The sequence below is a fragment of the Polypterus senegalus genome, unplaced genomic scaffold (genome assembly GCF_016835505.1).
Source record: "Polypterus senegalus isolate Bchr_013 unplaced genomic scaffold, ASM1683550v1 scaffold_8482, whole genome shotgun sequence".
In the NCBI taxonomy this organism is placed as follows: domain Eukaryota; kingdom Metazoa; phylum Chordata; class Cladistia; order Polypteriformes; family Polypteridae; genus Polypterus; species Polypterus senegalus.
In genome coordinates, this window is record NW_024382962.1 from 1 (window position 1) to 5,772 (window position 5,772).

Below are 5,772 nucleotides of genomic sequence, written 5' to 3' on the forward strand. Positions count from 1 at the left end.
AGTATGCCCGGGGCCCCCGGGATCCCCCGGCTCCCAGAGCCCAGCGCGGGTGGAAGGAGAAAAAGGCGAGGTGAAGGAGGCGACCCCTAATGGCACAAAGGCAAAAGCTTACGCTCGGTTTTCCCCAAAGGGTCTCCCATCCAAGTACTAACCGAGCCCGACTCTGCTTAGCTTCGAGATCGGACGAGTTCGGTATTCAGAAGGTAGGGCCCGTAGCGATGGCTGCTTGTTTTTTTTCCCCAAATAGGCAACAGTGGAAGCCCTCTTTTCTATCCCCGACATTCTTATGTTTTTTTTTCTCTCCTTCTCCTGCCTGTCTTCATTTTTTTTAGTTTTGCCATTCTTTTGAAATTTTGGAATGTCTTTTGAATTACAATGTCCGTTGTCCTTCATGCTGACCCCCTTCCCCTGGCTCTGCCACCATTTAAGACCAGCCCTGTTCCCAGTTCCTCCTCATGGATAGATAGATAGACAGACAGAAAAGATCCCCGTGCAGCCCCTTCAGCGGGAGCCTGCAACTTTATAAAGGGAGCATCGTCAGAAAGGACCAGCAACCTGGTCCTTGCTAAAGTGCAATCCCACAGTGGAATAAAAGGAAGGGAAGCCCCGGGCTCAAGTCTCGAACTTGTCCAGGGCTGCCCAGATCATTTGGCGGCCTCGGCGCGGGTCTTCCGAGGGGAGCTTTGCTGGGGTGTCGCGGCGCCCCCCGAGGTGTTCTTCCTCTCGGGTCCCGGGCGCAGGATCGCCTCCCTATTTCGCAGCTTCGTCCTCCTGCCTTGCCGCCTGCGCCTGTCGCTGTTGGCGGCTGTTTATCATTCAGCGCCCCGCATCCTATCTCTCCTGTTTCTCTTCCAGCCAATAGCTCCAGCGTCGTGGCTGGTTTGCATAAACGAGGTGCACCTTGGGATTGCTGGCGAAACCTGTCTAATCAAGGTGGGTAGGGTCTTTTTACGCCCGTCATCAGTCACGGGGCACAGGCGTCTGGTGAGTGGCTAACTCCGCGCTCCTCCAGAGGCAGAAGCCGAAGGATCCGAAGGAGCCGAAGGCCCGAGGACTGCGCGGGGAAATCCCCCCGCTGCGGCGCCGAACCCAAAGGGTGGGAGGATGGCTCGGGCTGAACAACTCATACTTACCTGGCAGGGAGATACCATGATCACTAAGGTGGTTCCCCCAGGGCGAGGCTCATCCATTCGCGCGGGTGTGCTGATCTCTGCGGTTCCCAAATCAGGGAAATTTCGATTGCATAATTTGTGGTAGTGGGGACTGGTTGGCGCTCCCCCCTATAATCCAGTTCAAAAATAGACTGAAAAATGTGTTTCATTTTATGGAGGTGGTGATTGTAACAGGAGCCTGTGACACAACAGCTCTGGAGCTTTAAGCAATAAATAAAGAAGTTCAAAATCAGTCAATCGGTCAATCTGTCTGCCCAGTCTGTCCATTTATTTATTTATTTTCAGGACCCCCGCCCCCTAGAAAAATGGTATCAAAAATATTAATTTAAATTAACTAATCAATTTATTTATTTATCTTAAGGACCCTCACCCACCGTAATAAAACAATAATACAAATAATCATTCATCCTTTTTGTGCCTCTTTACTGATTTTAAGCGGGTTTCCTTCCTTCCCAAAAGCCAAAGAAAAGAAACGAGGTGAAGGCGACACCTGCTGGCAGAAGGCAAAGCTTACAGCACTCGGGATTCCCAGGCGTTCCCATCCAAGTACTAACAAGCCCGACTCTGCTTAGCTTCCCAGATCAGATGAGTTCGAGGTATTCAGATGGTTTTGGCCGTAAACGATGGCTGCTTGTTTTTCTCTCCCCAAATAGGCAACAGTGGAGCCCTCTTTTCTATACGACATTCTTATGTTTTTTTTCTCTCCTTCCCCTGGATGTCTTCATTTTTTTTTGTTTTGCCATTCTTTTGAAATTTTTGGAATGTCTTTTGAATTACAATGTCGTTGTCCTTCATGCTGATCCTTCTTGGCTCTCGCCACCCATTTAAGACCAGCCCTGCTCCCAGTTCCTCCTCATGGATGGATGGATAGACAGACAGATAGATTTGTGCAGCTCTTCCCGGCGGGGGGGCCTGCAACTTTATAAAGGGAGCATCCCTCCAGAAAAGGGGCCAGCAACCTCGTGTCCTTGCTAAAGTGCAATCCACAGTGGAATCAAAGGGAGGGGAAGCACCGGCTCAAGTCTCGAGCGTGTACCAGGGCTGCCCAGATCCCGGCTGCCAAGGCCAGCTTCTGACACGGGGGGAAGGAGGAAAAAGCGAGGTGAAGGCGACTCCTAATGGACAAAGGCAAAAGCTTACAGCACTCGGTATTCCAGGGGGTCTCCCATCAAGAAATACCGAGCCCGACTCTGCAGCTTCGAGATCAGGCGGTTAGGGCGTATTCAGAGTGGTATGGGCCCTAAGCGATGGCTGCTTGTTTTCTCTCCCCAAATAGGGAACAGTGGAAGCCCTCTTTTTTTATCGACATTCTTATGTTTTTTTTTTCTCTCCTTCCCCCGCCTGTCTTTCTTTTTTTTTTGTTTTTCCATTCTTTTTTAAATTTTTTGGAATTCTTTTTAATTACAATGTCGTTGTCCTTCATGCTGATCCCCCTTCGTGGCTCTCATGCCCCATTTAAGACCAGCCCTGTTCCCAGTTCCTCCTCATGGATGGATGGAGAGAAAGACAGATAGATCTCATGCAGCTCTTCAGACGGGGAGCCTGCAACTTTATAAGGAGCATCGTCAGAAAAAGGGCCAGCAACCTCGTGTCCTTGCTAAAGTGCAATCCCACAGTGGAATCAGGGGGCAAGCACCGGCTCCCGAGTCTGAGCGTGTACCCGGGCTGCCCAGATCACTTTCGGCTGCCAAAAGCCCAGCTTCTACCGCGGGTGGAAGGAAAAAAAAACAGGTGAAGGCGACTCCTAATGGCACAAAGGCAAAAGCACAGCACTCGGTATTCCCAGGCGGTCTCCCATCCAAGTACTAACCGGCCCGGGCTTTCCCTTTGCTTCGAGATCGGCGGTTGGTATTCAGAGTGGTATGGCCGTAAGCGATGGCTGCTTGTTTTCTCCCCAAAAGGCAACAGTGGAAGCCCTCTTTTCTATCGACATTCTTATGTTTTTTTTTTCTCTCCTTCCCCTGCCTGTCTTCATTTTTTTAGTTTTCCATTCTTTTTGAAATTTTCGGAATGTCTTTTGAATTTTCAATGTCGTTGTCCTTCATGCTGATCCTTCTGTCGGCTCTCGCCACCCATTTAAAAACCAGCCCTGTTCCCAGTTCCTCCCTCATGGATGGATGGAGAAAACAGATAGATCTCTGCAGCTCTTCAGACAGGGGCCTGCAAGCTTTATAAAGGAGCATCGTCAGAAAAGGGCCAGCAACCTCTGTCCTTGCTAAAGTGCAATCCCCCAGTGGAATCAAAGGGAGGGCAAGCACCGGCTCAAGTCTCGACGTTGTACCCAGGGCTGCCCCCAGATCACTCGCTGCCGAGCCAGCTTCAACGGGTGGAAGGAGAAAGCGAGTGAGGCGACTCCTAAGGGACAAAGGCAAAAGCTTGCTTCTCGGTATTTCCCCGGCGGTCCCATCCAAATACTCGAGCCCGACTCTGCAGCTTGAGACGCGTGGGCTTTCAAGAGGTTGGGCGATGGGTGCTTTTTTCCTCCCCAAATAGGCAACAGTGACCCTTTTCTGCATTCTTATGTTTTTTTCTCTCACCCCTGCCTGTCTTCATTTTTTTTAGTTTTGCCATTCTTTTGGGGAAAATTTTTGGAATTCTTTGAATTACAATATGGGTCTTATGCTAACCTTCTGTCTCACCCAGCCATTTAAGCCACCTGTCACAGTTCCTCCTCTGGATGGTGGATAGACAGCAGATGATCTCTTAGCTCTTCAGCGGGGCCTGCACTTTAAAGGGAAGCATCGTCGAAAGGACCCAACCTGGTTCCCTTGCTAAATCAATCCCACATGGTCAAAAGGGAAAGGGGCAGCGTCAATTTGAACTTGTACCCAGGGCTGCCCCCGATCACTTCAGGCCTCGGCCGGAGTCTTCCCGATGGAGCTTTGCTGCGTGTGGCGCCCTCCGGGGGTGTTCTTCCTCCGGTCTCCGGGCGCCAGGATGCTCATCCCCGCGCTTCGTCCCCTGCGCCGCCTCGCCTGTCTAAGCTGTTGGGGCTGTTTATCTAGCGTCCGAGTCCCATCTCTCCTGTTTCTCTTCCAGCCAATAGCTCCAGCGTGCGTGGCTGGTTTGCATAGAGCGAGGTGCACCTTGGGTTGCTGGCGAAACCTGTCTAATCAAGGTGGTGAGGTCTTTGCAACCCGTCATCCGAGTCCACGGGGCTGCGGTCTGGTGAGTGGCTAACTCCAGCGCATGCTGCAGCTCCAGAAGGCGAAGAAGCCGAAGGATCCCGAAGGAGCCGAAGGACGAGGACTGCGCTGGGAAATCCTCCGCTGCCGGCGCGAAGCGAAGAAGGGGGGAGGATAGGCGCGGCTGGGACAACTCATACTTACCTGGCAGGGAGATACCATGATCACTAAGGTGGTTCTCCCAGAGGAGGCTCATCCATTACACGCCGGGTGTGCTGATCTCTCGCGGTTTCCCCAAATCACGGGAAGCTTCGATTGCATAATTTGTGGTAGTGGGGACTGCGTTGAGCTCTCCCTGATAATCCGGTTCAAAAATAGACTGAAAACATGTGTTTCATTTTATGGAGGTGGTGATTGGAAGCAGGAGCCTGTGACAACGCTCTGGGAGCTTTAAGCAATAAATAAAGAAGTTCAAAATCAGTCAATCGGTCAATCTGTCTGTCAGTCTGTCCATTTATTTATTTATTTTCAGAACCCCCGCCCCCTAGAAAAATGGTATCAAAAATAATATTAATTTAAATTAACTAATCAATTTATTTATTTATCTTAGTGACCCTCACCACCGTAATAAAACAATAATACAAATAATCCCATTCATCCTTTTTGTGCCTCTTTACTGATTTTAAGCCGCTTTCCTTCCTTCAAGAGCCAAAAGAAAAGGCGAGTGAAGGGCGACACCTGCTGGCAGAAAGGCAAAAGCTTACAGCACTCAGTATTCCCAGGCGGTCTCCATCAAGTACCAAGCCCGACTCTGCTTAGCTTCGAGATCAGATGAGTTAGGTATTCAGAATGTATGGCCGTAAGCGATGGCTGCTTGTTTTCTCTTCCCAAATAGGCAACAGTGGAAGCCCTCTTTTCTATACGACATTCTTATGTTTTTTTTTTCTCTCCTTCCCCTGGATGTCTTCATTTTTTAGTTTTGCCATTCTTTGAAATTTTTGAATGTCTTTTGAATTACAATGTCGTTGTCCTTCATACTGATCCCCTTCTGTGGCTCTCGCCACCCATTTAAGACCAGCCCTGCTCCCAGTTCCTCCTCATGGATGGATGGATAGACAGACAGATAGATCTCGTGCAGCTCTTCAGACGGGAGCCTGCAACTTTATAAAGAGGAGCATCGTCCAGAAAGGACACAACCTCATAATCCTTGCTAAAAGTGCAATCCACAGTGGAATCAAAGGGAGGGCAAGCACGGCTCAAGTCTCGAGCGTGTACCCAGGGCTGCCCCAGATCACTCGGCTGCCAGGCAGCTTCTGACCGGGTGGAAGGAGGAAAGAAAGCGAGGTGAAGGGCTGACTCCTAATGCACAAGGCAAAGCTTACAGCACTCGAGTATTCCCAGGCGGTCTCCCATCAAATTACTAACCGAGCCGACTCTGCTAGCTTCGAGATCAGAGCGGTTGGTATTGACCGAGC

General features: G+C 50.3%; 2 non-coding genes across 2 annotated transcripts; both read left to right on the forward strand.

The window, feature by feature from the left end:
- The first annotated feature begins 1,125 nt into the window (after positions 1 to 1,125).
- On the forward strand, positions 1,126 to 1,283 carry LOC120521260. The gene has a single exon (XR_005632078.1). It is a non-coding gene; the product is annotated as a U1 spliceosomal RNA (small nuclear RNA).
- A 3,210-nt stretch (positions 1,284 to 4,493) lies between these two features.
- On the forward strand, positions 4,494 to 4,655 carry LOC120521259. Its single transcript, XR_005632077.1, has one exon. It is a non-coding gene; the product is annotated as a U1 spliceosomal RNA (small nuclear RNA).
- Positions 4,656 to 5,772: the final 1,117 nt, after the last annotated feature.